Genomic DNA, 21,286 nt, shown 5'->3' on the forward strand with positions numbered 1-21,286 from the left:
CATAATTCAAAAGACAGAATTGGAGATGTATTTGGACATTTTAAAACCCGTTGGTGCTGTTGTAAAGCATCAAAAACATCTCACATTTGAAAACACACAAAGAATGTAGACAACATCCTGGTACATATAAATATCTAATAGATAAGATATAAAAATATAAAATTAGAATATTTTAAAGTACCAATTTCCTCCTGTGGATTTCTGTTCATCCTGAACAAATGTTTAAAGTCCTGCTGCAGTCCTGTATGAGAGCTGTTAGGAGGCCGTCTGCTCCACTGTGATGGTCTGATTTGAGGTTGTGCCCTATTTTATTCAGTTTATGGTTGTGATTGTCATTTTTTCTTTCAATCTGCTTGTCTCACACATCCTGTTCAATGATGTTGCAACTTCCTGAATTATGTTGTTCGTTCTACATTGGTGAAAATATTTTCAATCAGCATTATGTAAGAAAAAGACAATAATAATTTGTCGCAGCGTTTTTATTCAATGTAGTAAAACATGAATTTGCTTCTAGATAGATAAATAGAAAACATTTTAAACGTTAATATTCCTAACATGCTGAAGAAAAAAGCTCTGAGGACATTCTGTTGAGAACAAGTGATGCAGTGCCCCCATTTTGGCCAATGAGTAGCAACAATATATGTTCCATGATACATAGGAAACAGGAAACTGAGCAGTCTGTCTGTCCCTGTCATCAATCTGCTGATATACAAATTATAAGCATCACATCTCTAACAAAGCAGAACAACAGCCCATTCAACAGGTATCAATGATAACAGTGTCCCTTCAGTCTAGTCACTATATGTATCACAGACTTACATTAGCATACCTATATAATCAAATATCTAAATGTATTCAAATCTAAGTGTCTGTTTTTATTAAACGAGACACACAAACAGCTTTACAAAATAATTCACTGTAAATATTTATTCTTTTTCTATGAAAATAAATCCCCTGAACATTTTTAGTTTTGAAGACAAAACAAATTTAAATTGTGAAGTAGAAGAATTTACAGTTTGATATTTATAAGCCAGTTGATATTATCATGCAGTCTGACTGCAAGTGTTTAAACAGTTAAAGCCTTCATTATGCAGATCCATCTTTGTTTCTCAGTACAGTTCACTGATATCCATGTATTGGTCTGGACAGACATTACACACTGACCGTCAGTAGCAGTAGGGGTAGTTTGTGTGTCCAGTTGCTGAGGGAAGAACATGATGTTTAGATCAAGGCTGATAGATTTTATGATTCAAAGTGTTTAGGAATGTGTCTCTTACCTTTCAGTCAGATTACTTCCATCAATCCACTTCCATCTCCCACCTTCAGCTCTCAGGCCAAACCAGTATCCCACAGTTACTGAACTACTCCAGCTGTTTGTATTCACTGTAGTCTGACAACAGAGAAACAGTTATCAGATATGTAAACACTATAACTAAATAATCACACTGTGATCTACAGACTCACAGTGTTCAAACCTGGAGAAAATACATTTCAATTTAATAATTGTGTTCATGGGTGTAAATTTCATCTAACAGATGGAGAGGACACTAAAATTTAAATTTCTTAAGAACAATTGTTGAAGGGGACACAGATAATACATACAAAATTGTAATTGTAGCAGATGTGTGTAGTAAGTAGGCTGGCAAAGCTGTTTTATATTTAGATGACTGACTTATTTTGGCTCATTTTCTATAACCAGTGTGTAGCATGAAAGCACAGTGGGTGGAATTAGCAAGCTAGCCAACGTTAACAATCCTAAGGAAGTAAATATGTTTAATTGGATTTTGAAATTTAAAAAGCCATTGAATTTCTAGCACTGACTATATTTATGCATTGAAATTACTTATTTCAAATTTTTGCTTCAAAATTTTAGTCTTCACAACAACTCATCTTCACCTTTAGCCAGCTGAAGCTCACAGAGCCCGCTGTCAGCTGGCTGGAGCTCTTTCAAGAGACTCGGGGACAAGAGGAGTTTATTTCCTCCATCGTTTATTTAAAAAAAAACAAATATAATATAAATTAACGCGTGAACCTGTGAATATCTGCCTTTTCGGAGTTAAAAAGCTTCACAAGCAATTGCGGGCGTAATGACCTCACTGGTCGGCTGTCACACACACACACACACACACACACCACACACACACACACACACACACACACACACACACACACACACAGGCCACAGAGAAACATATGGCATTATTTATTATTTATAAGTATGTTAAAGAGAGACGCATCTCTCCCTTCAGAAGTTGCTCTCCCACTCATCTGCTGCTCTGAATCTAGAATCGATTGCTTTTCCTTGGGTTCCCGGATGTTAACACTGAATTTTAAACATCACATTTTGCAGATGAATTTGGCCTATTAAGTTTGAGCAAGTTGAAAATATATTAGCTGAAATGTATACATTGTATTTTACATCTGAATTTTGATAAAAGAATCCCACGAGTCCCTGGGACTTCTGCCTAGCATTAATGTAAAGGCAGAAAACCAAACAGTGGACCAAACCACTGTGAGGAAAGGGAGGGGGGACTCAACATGTTTCTAAACTTAAAACCCATTTGTTGCCCGGTTTGTATTTGTAAAATTTTACTACTTACACAATTATTTGAAGTATTTAATTATGTACCATACACAGCGTGGTTTTAATGATATTTTTAGGGGGTGATAACCCTCAGATGGGGTGGCGTCCTGACCCCCTCCCGATTCCTCCCCAATTTCCGTCTATGTCTGTCATAAAAATGTCCACAGTTTCCTCATTACCTGTTCGGCTTGAGTATTTACAACAACCAAATCTGAACCCTTTCCTCTGCAGTCTTGTTGAGCTTCTTCCCAGGTTTTGCAATGAGGATCAACAGCGTCATGAATCACATAGCAGTTAGACCCGCTGAGTATCCAGCCATTCTGACAAGATTTACACTGTCTCCCTGAAACAACAATAAACAACATTACTGCATTGTGATATTAATATTATTATTGGATCTAATTAATAGGATCTGAACATACCGTTATTTGCTTTGGTGGGGCAGTAGGCATCAATGCTCCACTGAGCTCGGCTGACGTTGAGCTCATTCCAGTTTGTCTCCATGTTTTGTATTCGTTTTGTTAAGTTGTTCCTCTGTGTCTCCAGCTCCTGGTTTCGTGAGTTCAGCTGCAGGTTTCGTGTTGTCAGGTTCTGGACCTGTGCAGTCAGGTTTGTGATCTTGCTTTCTAAGACAGTATAGTTTTGTGTCAGGTTTCCCAACTGGACTGTCAGATTGTTGTTGTTCCTCCTCAACTTTTCATTGTCTAAGATGAGTTTGTTGTTGACGTTTGTCAGGTTGAGATTGGCAGCCATCAGCCCACTTTCATCATTCTGATGACTTAATGTAGCAACTGCAAAATGAAAATTAGCTTCTTAATTATATAGATAAAGCAATATTGTTGTTGTTGTTGTTGTTGTTGTTGTTGTCATTTAGCCACCTTTGGAAGCTATTTCCTGTCTGTCTCACTCTAGGTTTTCCAGCCTTTTGGAAGATTTCAACAAGTCCCTTGAAAAGACTTAAACCAACTGTTAGTTTGTCTCACAATATTTTCTGACTTCAAGCCCTTAACATCATACTAAAGACTAGGGGTGTGCAAAGCAGCCGGTATTTGTATCTGTATTTGTATTTGTTGAGGGGGGAAAAGTATTTGTATTTGTATTTGTATTCGAGTAAAATTCAAAATAGGCATAAAATTCCAGTTTATTTGCGTTACACTTCTAATTTACGTTAAAGTGTAAGTATTCTTTAATTATATCCATTATAATAATTATGCCAGCTAATATAGGTGATTGAAACTGACTTGCAGGGGCAGAACATGGCTGTGATGATGATTTGGTGCTGGTGGGGGGATTTGTGCTTGTGGGGGGTTGGCAGACAGTACCAGGAGGAAGAAGGAGTGGCTGTTAAGTATATGTGATTACGCAGATGTTGACCGATGTTTGATATCTCTGCCTCCGCTAGATTGCACCACATTACATATCACTTTGGTTTTATCTGCAGCAATGACTGTGAAATGCTTCCACACAGAACAAGTTTTTTTGGCTGGTGGAGGACCAAGAGATGGCTCAGCAGCAGCCACACTCTTTTCTATTTGGTTGCCCAAATCCACGTGGGGAGTTTCAGCTAAGTTAATGAGTGACGGGAAGCTATGCTAAGGTTAACTAGCCTAGCCTATAGCCTGCTGTCTGCAAAAGACTGAGTAACTTAAACGTACTATATAACTCCCACAAGTGCATACAATTCGACACAACTACACAAGCATTTTTTTTAACCTTGTTAACCGAACGTTAACGTTACTCTGTCAACAGACTATTGTCTAAATGACCGAGCTAACAGAGCTACGTAAACAGAGCGAACATGAGCGCACCCGTCTGCAGACGTCAATAACGCAGCGTAATGGAATAATCTCCCGATCAAACTCCGCTTCCCGAAAGTTATAAACTGCCTCCGGAACCCAGTTAAGGTACAAAACATCTATTCAACAAAAATAGTGATGCAGTTAAGTGTTTTTTCGCTCAGCCGAGCCCTCCCTGTTGCTGTGTGGAGCAGCCTGTGTCAGTCACCTCTTTTACTCTTTTCCCCGACTCCTGAACGTCACTCACTCATCCGGGCATGCACTGCCGTCTCATGAGGAAACGCAGCTTTTTGATATAAAGTTTTTCTTTTTCCCGAATACAAATATTTTTTAAAGTATTTGTTCGAAATAAGTATTCGTAAAAAACACGTTATTTGTGCCTTTCCGAATACCGTATTCGGGTTCGGCTCCACCCCTACTAAAGACTATAAATATTTTGCTTAAAACAGCTGACCACTAGTTTTAAGTCAACATTACTCAAACAGGAGTAAATAGTAGAATAGAATAGTGCACTTGTTGGCAAAGTCTTTCAGTCACTGATTTGATGCACTTGCAAGCCTTTATGGCAGCAGGACGGTGTATGTGGGATTGACTCAAATTTAGACTGGCCATATTCATTGTTATGAAGCAATATGTCACCCAGTGCAACAGTGTGGCTCACAGATGTGTGTTTAATAGTTATTGGAAGACAATGGAGCTTTGTGTCACAGAGGAAGAAGATATATCCAACACATTCTCACTCACATCCCGTCAAAAAACGACGCTTGGTCAGGTGGCTTTGGCATTTGTTATTGATGCAAAAAGTCTCCTTTAGCAACATATTTAGACGCATTTGGGACTCTTGGCGTCACATTTCGACGCTCTGTGTCAGGACCCTTGGTGTCCCGCAGATTTTCGGTCTTTCATACTACTCGCTACCATTGTCGCTCTTAATACTACGTCATCTTACAGCGCCGCATTCGTGCTGCTGCATTCCAAAGAGGCGCTAAAGGGTGATTTTTGTGTCAGTATCCGACACGGAACGGGTGGATATATCAGGCTTTGATACAGACACTACTGTATTGTTAGTGGACACATTTACTGTTGGTTTGGGTCTGATCATGGGATTTGTTGACCAGAAAAAAAATATAGAATATCACTTGACTTAACCTTTAATTCCTTTTAAGCATACAATGCACGTGTATTTTCTCATTTGGGCGTCTGTTTCATTCTGAATGTGGGAAATTCATGACTTGTATCAAATATTGGTTACAGATGATAACTAATACAGTTATTCTTTAAGGTTTGTCTCATGTCTAAGTGTGAGTTCATGCATGGACTGCCTGTTCAGTATACTTACGTTGGTAGACGACGATGACTGCTATGATGCCCAACAGCAGAATGACACAAAGAATCCCCAAACAACAGGCCAGCCGCTGATACTGGAGACGTCTGTTGTTTGCTTTCTTTTCTAGCAAGGATCCTGCTGAGAATAAGAAAAGGATTTATTGCCAAGTAAGTAATAGTAGTAACATTTTTATTTTTTATTTTTATTTTATAACTTACCGTTTGTGTCAGCAGTTTCTTCAGTTTTTTTACTCTGCCCCTTCACTTCATCGTACACAGTTTCCTCCTCCTTTCTAGCTGAAAGGTTGAAGGACACAGTCTCGTAGTTAAAGGGGTGATAGAATGCAAAACCGATTTTACCTTGTCATAGTTGAATAACGATGGGTAAATGGGTAAATAGGACATACATAGAAGCTCAAAATCCCATTGACACCCCTTTACTATGAAAATCTCATATTTTGAAACTGCCGCTGAAAACGGGCGAATCTCAACAAAGGTGGAAGTTGACGTCAACCTCCCAAGACCTGTACCTTTGTCACGCCCATGGATGTATTAAGAGAACGGTCACGCCCCAACATTTACATAGGCTACACAACTGACCTGAGATCAGGTAGTCTTCTGAATCTAGGTCACGCAGATCTCTGCTATTCCATTACAAAATTCACTTCTGAAACTTTTTTATGCGAGAAATCAACTATGTAAAGCTCAAATATGGGCCGTTTTACGAAAATGTATGGCTAATTGCAAATTTTGTCCGACTGTGTGTCGGAGTTCAGCGGCCGGTGCTGCCTGTGTTGCTGCCTCGCCGCCTGGCCTGCCTTCCTTCACAGACTCCGGACTGCTGTGAGTTCAATTGAGCTCCGTCAGGCTGGCAGCCCACAGTACTCCATACCTGCGCAAAGTCACCGTTTTTGGGCCTGCAGCTCCCCTCTTCCTGCTAAATGCCCGGTGTGTGTGAGTGAAAGCGCGGTCAGCGAGCTTGTTACGCCAGCAATCTCTTACTACAGGTTCCAGTTAATCTTATAATGTATGTAATTATAATGTGTTGAGTTATTTAAACAAACGATCGGTGAAATAAACTCCTCTTGTCCGCGAGTCTCATTGATAGAGCCTGCGGCTGGATGTAGCTCTATCAATGAGAGCTAGCTAGCTTGAATTCCTCTGAAATTCACAAAGATTTATAAAATTGAAATCGGACACCATTGTTAGCTTTATAAGACCTTGGGGTAGAGGATATATAAGTGGCGTGATGAAATTCAAACCGTAAATATACTCTAATTACGCCGAAAATGAAGCTAACTAGCCGCAATCTGTACACATAGGATTGAAGGGACAGTCGCAGCTAACGAAACCCATAGCTAGTGTTCACAAAAAATCATTAAATTGAAATCCATTGTTAGCTTTGTATGACTTTGGGATGGCTGTGATATAAGTGCCGTGACAAAATTCAAACTGTAAATATAGCTACTAAAGTTATGCCGAAAGTGTAGCTAGCTAGCAGCGATCTTTTCCGATTGTAGTGAATGGGACATATAGCTAGCAAACGCCTGATGTTCATAAAAATGCCTTACATTGAAAACGGACACAACGTTAGCTTTGTAATACCTTTAGTAAGTGCTGTGACGAAATTCAAACTGTAAATATATTATAGTTATGCCGGCAGCCTGCCGCGGAGCCCCGGTAATGCAGTAATCCACAAAGGGTGACTTTGCCCTGGGTATGGAGCCCAGCAGACTGCCGCTTTCTCGTCAGACTGTGTTGAGCTCCTAAAGTCCGACACGTCTTACCAAATTTGCAATTAGCCATCAATTTTTGTAAAACAGCCCATATTTGAGCTTTATATAGTTGATTTCTCGCATAAAAAAGTCTCAGAAGTGAATTTGGTAACGAAACATTGCTGTGTCTAGAATATGAGATTCTGTCACGTCTCTAATGTGTGTGTATGGGGATTCGCTCAACCAACTACTATATTCATGAGCACCATATTTGGAAGAAAAGCTCTTGTTACAAATAGGGCCAAAACACAGGGATGCATAATGGCCAATAAAATATCAACCAGGCCATTTTCAGCCCAACCAATGTTACATACCCCATTAGGAGACCATAAGGAACAGTGTGAAATACCCTATATAATCATTCTATCACCCCTTTAATTACTGTGTAGTGGTGAAATAAAGACTTTAAAGGCTTATTTTTTATGTCAAAGTCACAAAAAAATCCCTCCTGATGAGGATCGCTACGGAGGCCCTAAAGCCTTTTTTTTAAATCTTGTAAGCACAAGATAACTTGTGGGAACAAGTTAATTATCTAGGTGATATTTTTTTTAATGTTGCAAACAAGATAATGACTTGTTCCCAAACTTGTGCACGCACAATAAAAAAGCTGTAGTATGTTTCATAAGTCATTACATGGTGGTTGTTTTGTTACATAGGGGATTGTCATTTAAAATCACAAATGTTGAAATTGTCTCACAGTTAGCGGATCTTAGATAAAAGAGGAAACTGTCTTTTAAGGGGAAATACTTAAAACACTTTCAATATTTGGATACACATTTTCCTGACAGGGTTTAGTAGCTGTGATCTGGATGGAATCTCCACTGTGGGTTACGTACTGTAAACAGTCAATACTAAACAAAAGACCATCACTTTACATCCAAATGAGTTCAGGGAATGGTAACTGCAGTTAAACGTCTTTGAAATTAAATTGAAATGGGCCATTCCAGTTGGTAGAAGAATTCAAGTTTGAAAGTAAAATTCAATGTAGAGGACAGAGTCAATCTTATCTTATCGTAGTTGAAGATTGTGCAGGATTTGAATTGTGTGGGTTTTCTTGGTTATTTAATAAGACGTATGTTGTATTAAATTAGACAAAAACTAGAAATACGTTCTTTTTAGATAGTAAACAAACAGATATATCCTAATTACACACCGTACACCTACATTATTGCCGTATTAGAAACCACATATAATGCCGTAGGACTATTGGACCCAAAATATATATACTTAGACACTATTATATATGTTAAGACATAATTTATGTATAAAATTATAATAATATAATTTACATAATTATAGTGAACAAAAACCTAATTCAATTCCATATCAGATCCTAAATATGCTACAGTTAGACTCTATTCTACCGGTATCACCAAAATTATGCACCTATTTGGATTCACTATTCTGATCAGAACTGTATTTTCTATTCAGTAATAGTGAAGAAAATACCAGAACAAGATAACAACATTGCATATGATCACATGAACAAAGATACAGTATGTTATTCATACTGATAGCATTATGCGTTTTAAGATATGTATTTTTGATACACTCTATTGAAAAAAAACTAAACTTACCTTGGGGTGGAGGATGATTGTTACTTTTGAATACAACCGAAGCGTAGTTAACCTCCCCCTCTGCCATGGCTACAGTCGCTCTGTTGGGTTCTGTCTGACTTGCAGACAGAGAAGTACTGCTGAAATTAATCCACTATGCATATTCATTGGAGAACTGTTTGGTTCCTCTGTTCAGATAGGTCTGTAAGTCTGAAAAGAATAACTTCTGCTTTTGGTTGAAAAAGTAATTTGCATTCATGACTGGCTCCCGATTGTACAGAGATTGCAAAGTATTCTATTTTATTTTTATGAATTCCCTGAACTGCTGTCCATAATCTTTATGGAATATGACGGTCTGTCGATATCAGGTGGTTTTAAAATTTTTCATGATTACCCCAATGAAAACAATGCTAAAGAACTTAGTAACTTACTTGTCACCTTTGGACTGTCTCAACATGTCTTTGGACCCACCGACGATCCTGATACCTTAGATGTATTCATCACAAGGGGTCATCATTTGTTACAGCTATTGATGCTGCTCTGTCTGATCATCTCTGTATTTTTCTTAAAAGTCTCTATCCCTCCTGACATACTTATTAGATCAAATAATGTTAAATGATGATCTCTTTGACAAATTTTAATGACACTGTTGACCATTTATTACTTTTAGACAGACTGGAAAACTGGGTTGGGCTCTCTGGCACTGTCTTTACATTGGTTCAGGTCCTGTTTGTAGGACAGAGACTGTTTTGTTTCCATCGCAAACTACACTTCAGAGCGAAGAGACATGACATGTGGGTTACCTCAAGGTTCAATTCTGGGACCTCTCTTATACAACCTATATATGCCCCCACTAAGCTTAATAACACACAAAAACACAATCACTTACCATATCTATACCATATATATCAAGTGACTTTGCCACCATAGACTTACTGTGTCTATGCATTGACCTAATCAATGACTGGATGTACCAAAACCTATGCAGCTACACAAAGACAAGACTGAGATAATTGTCTTTGGTGCCAAAAGAGAAAATTGAGGCACATCTTAATTCGGGGTGGCGGTACCTCTCTCTGTAGGGAGTTGGGTTGGGAATCGGAGGGTAGCTGGTTCAAGTCCCCATCGGACCAAAAGTATGGTGGTGGACTGGTAGCTGGAGAGGTGCCAGTTCACCTTCTGGGCATTGCCAAGGTGCCCTTGAGCAAGGCACTGAACCCCCAAATTGTTCGGAGCGCCTTTCTATGGGCAGCTCCCTCACTCTGACATCTCTCCATTAGTGCATATATAGGTTCTGCCTAAAAAAAAAAACGATCAGTCATTATTGATCTGATATGTTAAACTCCTATGTCAAATCTATAAAAAAGAAATTCCCTATTAACATTGTATGAACTAGAGAATGCATATCCAAATAGGAACTAGAAAAACTAAATTCACTTTTTTAGGCCTTCCCTAAAAGAAACGCAATGACCCCACAATAACCAAATAAGCACACCCACAGTGGCGCTAGAGTGGTTTTGACACTTAATTGACATAGCTGCAACATCACACATTATCACACAATGCTCATATAAATGTAGTTTAAGACACAAATATGTGTTTAACCTATGTGTTTTGTTCAGCCAAGGTTTGTATTCAATCAATTAATAAAAAAATCAATCATACAAGGTACTTTAAGCTGTCCCCCCCTCTCCACCGAGGCCCTGTTGATATTACAGTTATTCACAATCGCTATAACACTTTTTTCAATACTTTTAACAACTTTCCTAAACTCTCAACACAGTTAGCACAACATCCGTATAGGCTATACAATTAACACATTTCTTGTTGCTTTGACACAAAATGCATGTAGTTAACGCAAATTTAAAATGCTTGAACTTCTTTTACATACAAGCTCCACCAACACCAAAACAATGGATCTTCACTGCCAAATTTACAAATGCTTTCACACTGTATGTCAGAACAGATAACAACATGTTCTAAACCTAACTTATAGGCTAAAGTCAAAGTGAACAGCGGATCATATTGTAAATTGAAACACAAATATATCCCCTGGATTTTATACATGCATTTATTGAGAAACAGCTGATTGAAGTTATGCAAATAGATCGATCACAGCTGATTCCCTTCTAGGAAACACACTCAGGTGTTGAGGTTCTTCCAATCCCATGATCATATGGTAGTACAGGAAAAGAGGACCTATTTGAACAATATACTGTAGATGAACACAGAAAATAAGAAAAATGCCTTCACGAGGGAGAGGAAGAGGAGTACCAGGACAATTCTGTCTCTGTCTCCTTTTTTTCATAAACCGTACATTCTATAAAGCTACTCTGAGATGGGTCAATCATTTTTTGTATTGAATCTCTGCAGCAAAAGAAACTAAATGGTGGCCGGGTTGGCTCAGTGGGTAGAGCAGGTGCACATATACTTGGAGATTTATGCCTCGACGCAGAAGTCCAGGGTTCAAATCTGACTTGTGACTATTTACTGCATGTCTTCCCCCCCCCTCCCCCCTCTCTCTCTCTAAACCCCTTTCTCAACTAGCTGTCCTGTCAAATAAAGGCGGAAAAGCCCAAAAAATAATCTTTAAAAAAAATGTACTAAACCCAATAAAACAAAAATGTAGAGAGGCTTCAACAGAAACTGCAGTGCAAAACACAATCTATGATCAATACAATCACTAATATCTGTTATATAAGGGCAGACCTGACACATGTAAAATAATAATTCCATCTGATGTTAGTGTTTGTATGACATTGTGCTATGATTGACTAAATGTTCCTGTTGGGAGAGAAAATGTGTTAGTGTTTTGGAAGAATTATTTGATTTGGAGACATGATTGCATTGTTTTGGTAAACAGTGTATTGTGTTAGTGAATTATTGTATTTTGAAAATCGGTGTTGGAGTTTAGTTTACAATGTGTGATTTTGAGCATGAAATTAACTGTTTTGCCAATCGTGTGTTGTAGGTGTATTGGTGCGTTAAGAGTTTAGGAAAGTTGTTAAAATGATTGAAAAAAGTGTCATAGCGATTGTGAAAAACTGTAACAATATTATTAGATGCAGTTTGACTCCCAATACTGTATGTTGAGCACAATGGAGGAACCATGATTGAAGATGGATTTTATGATCAACATTGTGAAATCAGTGGCTGGCCATCATGCAAAGCATCAGAAACAAAAATTAACAATGCACTTGTACACAGAAAGAAGCTGGTGAAGTTTCTACCTGCAGAAAAATATACTACATTTTGTTAAATCTGGAAAAACCTGCCGTGCTTGGTTGGCCCTTCATACAAACCTAAAGCAGAACAAAAAACCACACAGAAGGTGAAATGTATTTTAGTTCTGCTTTGAAGTTGTGACAGAGCAGTTCATAATACATTTTCTTTGTAGAGCACTTTTAACTGTGTTAGAGTGCTTTCAACAAGTGCTGCAGAGTAAAACCCCATTAAAAACAGGCTAAAAACAGGAGCAAAACAAATTCAAAATGTATTAGAATGCTTGCTTAAAAAGAAAGCTTTTTAGGCCCTTCTTGAAAGAGTCGGTGGTTTGCAGAGCCTGTAGATGTTTGGTTAGCAGCTAATGCTGAGTCATTGTGATGGAGTTAACCCTCACTGTTTGTCTGCAACATCTCCTCACACTGCTGTAGTTCACCTTTCAACTCTATTTTATAAATATCTTAAATAACACAAAACAACTAAATGGTGGTAGGTAATACATCTGATTTCATATACTGCTTTAGTAAAAAAAATATTTCCTGGCTGACGATGCGAGCAGTAGGACGCAAAAAATTAAAATGAATGTTGCTAGTCTGGACATCTTACCGTGCCCAGGTTGTAATAAAGGTGTCCTAAATGATACATCTGAGGTCAGCTTACTAATTGATTGCGGGTTTTGTGTAGATTTGGAATTTTATACGTTTATTCCACTTTGTTTAAACGGCGAGGTGGAGGAAGCTTAGTGACGAGTCCATAGCAACCAGTTTGTGTGTTGAATGTTACCCAGAGTGCCTTGCTGAATGGTCTCAATATTTTATTGTTTTATTTCATGTGAATACTAGTTTACTAGAGGAGTAACTTAATATTTGAAGTAATGCAGTAATGCAGGAAGTGTGCATTTAGTTTCCATGCTTATTGTGTTTCCACAACAATGTTAGTGAGTAAATCTACTGAAATGGCCACCACACCATAACAGAGGAGTGGGCAGTGTTGGGAAGGATACTTTCAAAACGTATTTCGTTACAGAATACAGAATACATGCCCACAAATGTAATTTGTAACGTATTCCGTTACGTTACTCAATCTGAGTAACGTATTCTGAATACTTGGATTACTTCAGGATTACTTCCACATTGAATTGCGTTTTATAAGTGTAAGAATGCAGCTATCACATCCAGCTTACTAAACAGGCCTATAATGGTGTGTTCTTTTTATTCCAACTAGCTGAATGTGTACCTGAACAAGCAGATAGATTATTGTATTGGTAGTCCCGAACTGCATACTACAAAAATCTAACCGCAGTCTTGCTACCACGAGCTAATTTTAGCTAACGTTAGCTAGCATGTCAAACGGGCTAGTCAGTCTTTAAACGGCTCTGGAGCTAGTAAATCAGCACGTAGGAGAATGAAATAGCAAGGTGACCAGTAAAACTACAGCAGACGACTACTCTTGGCTAATTAAAAAAGCTTACTTTAAGATGCTTCTTCAGGTTGGAGGTGGAGTAATTTGGACGCTGAAAGGAGGTTGGTTGCTGGCAAGAAGAGGTTGCACTGCACAGTTATATTTTATTCTCCCTGTTCGTTCTTTAATGTGAAATGCTGTTTGAATTTCCAAGATAGAAACTTATTCCTGCCCTGGCTCTGTTGTGCCGGTTCCGACTCCATTGTGACTGATCACGCAAATAGCTATTTTTTTCGATTTCATATCGGGGCTTCTGGAAAATGCATAGAGTTTCCTTAATTTAGTCAGAGTGAATAAACTCGTGAAACAGATAAGTATCGTCATGTAATCCATTGATTTCAACAATGTAACTGTATTCTAAATACCAACTATTTAAATTGTAACTGTAACGGAATACAGTTACTCATAATTTGTATTCTGAATACTTAACGCCGTTACATGTATTCCGTTACTCCCCAACACTGGGAGTGGGATGTGTCAGATGAGAATGCAGAGGTTTACTCACATATGTCATGGCTGTAAAAAAACAATGGGAGTCTGTATATCTTTGCCAAGTGTAAACCAGTGCAGAAAGTATTGATAAATTGTTGGGGGAGGGTCATACCTTTTTTCCAAGTCGTTTTGGAGGGTCATAGAATTTTTTTACTGGCGAGGGGAGGGTTGTGTCTTTTTTGGCTGAAGGTCACAAAGCTCCTCTGGTGGCCCCTTAAATAACGAACAGTCCCTAAAGGATATTTGCTGTTTGTGTAACGAGAATTTACGAATAAAATGCACCCTTTCAGGTTCCCGGTCCATATTCCAAAAGAAGGATCCAAGAGAGCGGCTAACAGAATTAGGGCTACCGCTGTCTGAAAATACTGGTTAGCTGATTGGATAAACCATCTGTCTATTGCCACCTGACGCTTCTCGTGGCGTCACACCTAAACCCGCCTCAAAACCAACGCTGATTGGTCGGTTGTTTGGCGAACGGCTCCAAATTTTTTCTATCTGAAGATGTCAGACTGATCTGCGAGTGGAAAACTGGAGCTCGCGAGATCAGGACGGTCTCACGAGGCTAAGAGATTTCATCTGATCAACTTCAAATTTGGTCTGTGCCATCTTAAGACCTTAGAGATGAAAAGTTATTAAAAGAAAAACTTTTCATCCAAAGGTGTGGGCGTGGCAGCTATTTTGAGCATTTATCGATGAACGAAAAAGTTGTTGTAACTTTAGTGTACATTGTCAAATTTGGCCAAAATTTCTCACGATTGACAAGGACATTTATAGGCCAGAATTGACTTTTGGTCATAGCGCCCCCGCTGGCAACAGGAAATAAGCCTTATATGACAAACATCATCTGATTTACATGAAACTTATAATGTGTGGTCTACATGTGATACTGAGCCGCCCCCCTATACTTTAACCACGCCCACTTACTCAGGCCACGCCCCCTTCATAACATTTGAACCGTTTAAGGTAGACCCTTGTGAGGTATTATTGAACTCAGCTGAGAGTTTATTTTTGATTGGTGATGGTTTGACCCACCCCCTATGGTGTAGCCACGCCCCTTTTATATAACTTATGACCCATTTGATGTAGACCTTTGTGTGAGGTGTCATTGAACTCAGCAGAGAGTTCCTTATTCATTGGTAAAGGTTTGCCCCAACCCCTATGCTTTGGCCACACCCCCTGTCACAGCTAATGAACTGTATGATGTAGAGTCTTGTGTGAGGTATTATTGAACTCAGCAGGGAGTTCACTTCTCATTGGTGACGATTTGCAGTGTCTGAGTGCCCGCCAATAACCCCGACACGCCCAGAGGTGCGACCCATCCAATGCTGCTTGCAGCTTTAATTATTATTACTTTTTTATATATTGTTTTTATTTGTGTTTTTGTCTGACACTGGTTGTACACCAATCATGACAAGTTTCAATGAAGCAATATTTATTAACCAAATTATTCAATATTTACTATTGAAACACACAGTAGACACTTCAAGTAGACATGCTCTGACAGAAATGTCATGTGGTTTTATTACTTATGTGGTAGAACTTCATAATGATATATTTTCTAAGTCAGTGGCCTACACAGTGAATATTGGAGGTGTCACCTTTAGATTAGATTAGAGTTATCTTTATTGTCATTGTGAAAAGTACAAGTACAGAGACAATTTAATGCAGTTAGTGTCTAACCAGAAATGCAAAAAAGTACAGTATAGACAGGTAGTGTAGTATAAACAGTATATGGCATAGTGCATTCATCATACTGCGAACAAACATCCATCTCTCCTCCCCTGAGCATATCCCAGCATGCACTGCGTGGAAGGCAGAAACAGATTGACCTGCCCGTGTTTGGACTGTGGGAGGAAACCCATGTGAACATGAGGGAACATGTAAACTCTAAATGCAGCGAACACACTGAGACCAGATCTGCTTCTGTCTCATCTGGATTAAACATGTTACAGCATCCTGAATACAGTTGTTCCTTCTCTGTTGATTAAAGCGTGCTGACATTTACAATAAAAAAAACAACATGTGATAGATTTTCATTCAATGTTGGCTATTGGCTTATATATGACATCAATATGAAATGTCACATACAGGAAATAAAAGTGTTGCATCTCTAAGAAAGAAAAAATAAAACCACATTTAAAGTTATTCATAATTAACAGTTTAGTGCCCCTTAAGGCCAGTCACTGTATGTTCCTAAATGCTGGTGTCAGTCAGACACACCATACCTCTAACATATACAATGAGCCAGTTGATATTATCATGCTTTTGTGATTCAAAGTGTTTAGGAATGTGTCTATTACCATCTCCCACCTTCAGCTCTCAGGCCAAACCAGCACGCCCGCCGATAGGGGGGGACAAACGGGTCTGTTGTCCCGGGCCCACAGTAGGGGGGGGCCCAGAACTGGGGGCCCAGAACTGGGCCCTCATTAAATTATGGAATAATTGAAAAACATTTTTTTCATTTGTGGAAAAAAAAAAAAGTAATATTTGAGTTACATAAAAGCTTTTTATTTGTTTTCTTCCTAATTGTCCTTGAAATAGTGGTCAAGAACCCCCCACCCCCAACACAAAAATGGTTTGGCCACTTATCAAAAGTTGATGTTGTTTTCAGTAGATTTGAAGTTCAGTATGCTCAAAATGTCCGGTCAGCACAAGTCCGGTGCTCAGAAAAGGAAGGAAAAGAGAAGAAGAAAATAGATGCCTTTTAGATAGATTTTCTAAACAAATATTTTAAAAAAAAGGTGGTGACGGTGAAGCTGGAACTGTCAACGTAGAGCAAGGTAAAAACAGCGCGCAACGTATGTTGTTGAGCCATGTAACGTAAGCTAACAGGCCAGCTCTCATGTTAACGTCCATTAGCTTGTATAAAAGCCTGAGACAACACGTTCTCTTTTACAGAAAGAGTTGAGTTTGGTAGCTCCGTCAGAGAGGATGAGACAGAGAGGAGAGAGATCCAACTGCTGTCAGGTGACAGAGAGAGTGATGCGGGAGGGGCCCGCTGCCTCGCAACGGAGGGACAGAGTCAGGCTACCGGTGAGAGAGAGAGAGAGAGAGAGAGAGATGCGGGAGGGGCCCACTGCCCTGTCGGAGACTCTGAGCAGGATGGATCAGAGACTGATCACATTAATTTCAGTGAGAGATGTGAGGAGAGGAGAGGAAGATCAGATTAGAGGAAGATCAGAGGAGAGGAAGAGCATAGGAGAGGAGCAGGAGAGGAAGAGCAGAGGAGAGGTACAGGAGATGAACAGGAGAGGAGAGGAACAGGAGAGGAAGAGCAGGGGAGAGGAAGAGCAAGGAAAAAGGAGAGATCTGGGCGCGGGGGGCCCATCTAAGCTTATCTCGTCCCTGGCCCAGGCAAGACTGTCAGCTGGCCTGCAAACCAGTATCGTTCAGTTCCTGAACTACTCCGGCTGTATTCATCTAGTACTTTCTGACAACAGAGACCGTTATCAGATATTTAAACACTATAATAAAATAAACACTCTGTAATTTACAGACTCACTGGAATTTTCAGACTCACAGTGAAGACCTACAGAAAATACGTCTGAGCCCGAGCTTGTTGTATACGACAGAGAACGGCATCTCTGATTACTAACTTAATCATTTTATAACCATAATAAGTTTCTGCAACTAAATGCTAACACTTGCGCTATTCCGTTGATGTCTTTGGTGTCTTCGTAGCCCTTACAGAAGGTTTTTTATCCAGCATGGAAATCCAGACTTTTTCGGGGTCAAAAATATCTTAGGCTCAGTTGTGCCATCAAAACTCCAACACTTTTCTCCTGACCTTTTCCTCTTCATTATGTCCAACAACCAGATCTGAACCCTTTCCTCTGCAGTTAGCTCGACCTTCTTCCCAGGTTTTCTGATGAGGAGGATCAGCGTCATGAATCTCATAGCAGTTAGACCCGGTGAGTCTCCAGTCCTCCTGACAAGCTTTACACTGTCTCACTGGAACAACAGAGACCAACCAATAAACATCTTACAGAAAAAAAAGAATCCTCTTCAAGACCACTTCCTTACCTGTTCATAATGATGTGATGCGAGAGACACTTTACCTTCTATTTTAAGATGTTAAATGTGTGAAATGTACCTGGAGGGGCTGCCACTTTATCCACAGTACATACTGGAGCATTAACATAGTCAGCTTCTTCCTCCATTTCCTCTGAAAGATTAACATCACACACAAATATAGACAATATCCTGGCACATATGGTTGGTATTGTATTAATATTATATACATTATTAGCCAAAATAAAATCCCCCTTTTTAAAATACACTATTTGCTTTTTCCCAAATAAGTCTTTGATAAATAAGCAGCTTCTTCTTTAGTTGCCTCTCACAAAAGTACATTCATTCTTATTCCCAACATGTTCAGTAGAGTGAAAAGAATCATAATGCAAAAGATGGAATTTGAAATGATTTGGGACATTTTAAAACCCGTTGGTGCTGTTGTCAAGCATCAGAAGCATCTAACATTACAAAATACACAAAGAATGGAGACAACATCCTGATACATATGAAGACACATTAGATAATGTTTTACATGTACACACATAAACAGAGGCAGAAGCACAAGTGGATCAGCTTTTCCACCTCGGTGAAGAGCCCTCTTGTTTGTAGATGTAGAGCTGATACAAAGCAAGCAAGTTCTTTGACTGAGTGGAATGATTGTTGTTTTAAAATTACTAAAATTATCCCTCTCTTCATCCCACACACACCAAACTTGACATACAAAATGTCGTGGAACAGAAACAACAACCAGAGATATTTATAAGCTATCATTTTATTGTCATCGCAGTTTAAAAGCTTCGCCACCAGGGTGTGCTGCAGCACCCCCACCTCCCACGCCTATGGGTGTGCGGTCAGGGTGGATCAGTATCTGTCTTAGGAGTCCAGTCTATCGGAGTGGATTACTTAGTTGGCCAAATTACTTCAACAGCTAACAAGACTGTAACTAACATAAATATAATGACAAACTGTGTTAATTGTAGCCAACAATAAATGATGTAACAGTACAAATTTCAGTCTTGTGTACATCACATTACTGTTTTGACAGATGATGCCCAGGATGCTCCTGACGTCGATTGAGTGCGAGCAACCGGATGTTGACTACAGTTCACTTAACAGCCAACTGTGTCATTAGTACCAAGGAGTTTCTGAAAATTCCACATATTTCCTTTAATACAGTCAAAAGTGCTTTGAAAACATTAAGCTTTTAAATATTCACATTTCCAAAATTCATCACAGATAAAAGGTTGTGACATAAATAAAGATCTGTAAGTACATCTCATGCTTAATAATAATAAATGTGTGAAATGTACCTGGAGGGGCACTTTATCCACAGTACATACTGGTGCATTACCATAGGTAGCTTCTTCCTCGATTTCCTCTGAATGATGAACATAAAACAAATGTTTATATGTTTATATGCAGTTTTACGGCAAATATGTTGAGAAAAGATGGATTTTATGATCAATGTTAACATTGTAAAATCAGTTGCTGGCAGTTATTCAAAGCATCAAGATCAGTAATCATCAATCCTAAAATCTTCCTTTTTAAAATACTATTTGTGGACGGGTTAGCTCGGTTGGTAGAGCAGGCGCACGTATATAGAGGTTTACTCCTCCAAGCAGCAGCCGGGGGTTCAACTCCAATCTGTGGCGGCCCTTTGCTGCATGTCATTGCCCCTCTTTCTCTCTCTCTCTCTCTCCTATTTCATGTCTTCATCTGTCCTGTGAAAATAAAGGCCTAAAAATTATCTTAAAATACACTATTTGCTGTTTTCCACAATTTACTCTTAGACAAAATACATGAAATCATTCCCAATGTGTTGAGCAGAGTTGAAAACTCATAATGCAAAAGACAGAATCTGAGATGTATTTGGACATTTTAAAACCCGATGGTGCCGTTGTAAAGCATCAAAAACATCTCACATTTGAAAACACACAAAGAATGTAGACAACATCCTGGTACATATAAATGTCTAATAGATAAGATATAAAAATATAAAAATTAGAATATATAATTTCCTCCTGTGGTTTTCTGTTCATCCTGAACAAATGTTTAAAGTCCTGCTGCAGTCCTGTATGAGAGCTGTTAGGAGGCCGTCTGCTCCACTGTGATGGTCTGATTTGAGGTTGTGCCCTATTTTATTCAGTTTATGGTTGTGATTGTCATTTTTTCTTTCAATCTGCTTGTCTCACACATCCTGTTCAATAGGCTGCATCTTCCTGAATCGTTAGTTCTACATTGGTGAAAATATTTTCAATCAGCATTATGTAAGAAAAAGACAATAACAACAATGTGTCAAAGCGTTTTTATTCAATGTAATAAAACATGAATTTGCTTCTAGATAGATAAATAGAAAACATTTTACACTTTAATATTCCTAACATAACTGTAGAAAAAAGCTCTGAGGACATTCTGTTGAGAACAAGTGATGCAGTGCCCCCATTTTGGCCAATGAGTAGCAACAATATATGTTCCATGATACATAGGAAACAGGAAACTGAGCGGTCTGTCTGTCCCTGTCATCAATCTGCTGATATACAAATTATAAGCATCACATCTCTAACAAAGCAGAACAAAAGCCCATTCAACAGGTGTCACTGACTACGTTTACATGTAGCAAATAACCCGTTCAAAACCGGAATATTAGCAATAACCCGGTCGCGCACGGCCATGTAAACACGTATCGGCATATCCCCATCAAAAGGAACATTGATTTGTGTTCTGCGCATGTTCTATTCGCAAGGAATCTTGGTCTTTTGAGTAGAGGAACTTCTTGTATGCGCCAGAAAACATAGTTATAATAATAATTATATACTATAATAATATAGTTATATATATGTCAATGCAGAAAACCTGCGCGCAGTATACCCGAAGTAAACAAGAAGTAGAGGTAAACATGGCGAGACGCAGCACAGCACAGCACCACACTTTTGGAGCGAGGAGGAAACCAATTTCTTTATTAGTGTGGTGAAAACCATGAAGATAATGTCTTTTGTTGACGGCAGAAAGTACCGAGATAGTGAGATTTATGGTGACCGAGAAGTTATTGGGTCTTAAGGT

At 38.9% G+C, this 21,286-nt stretch overlaps 1 pseudogene; it reads right to left on the reverse strand.

Annotated features, from left to right (window-relative positions):
* Positions 1-461: 461 nt before the first annotated feature.
* Positions 462-9,149, reverse strand: LOC120561756 (annotated as a pseudogene).
* Positions 9,150-21,286: the final 12,137 nt, after the last annotated feature.

This window comes from Perca fluviatilis, chromosome 7 (assembly GCF_010015445.1).
Source record: "Perca fluviatilis chromosome 7, GENO_Pfluv_1.0, whole genome shotgun sequence".
NCBI lineage: Eukaryota > Metazoa > Chordata > Actinopteri > Perciformes > Percidae > Perca > Perca fluviatilis.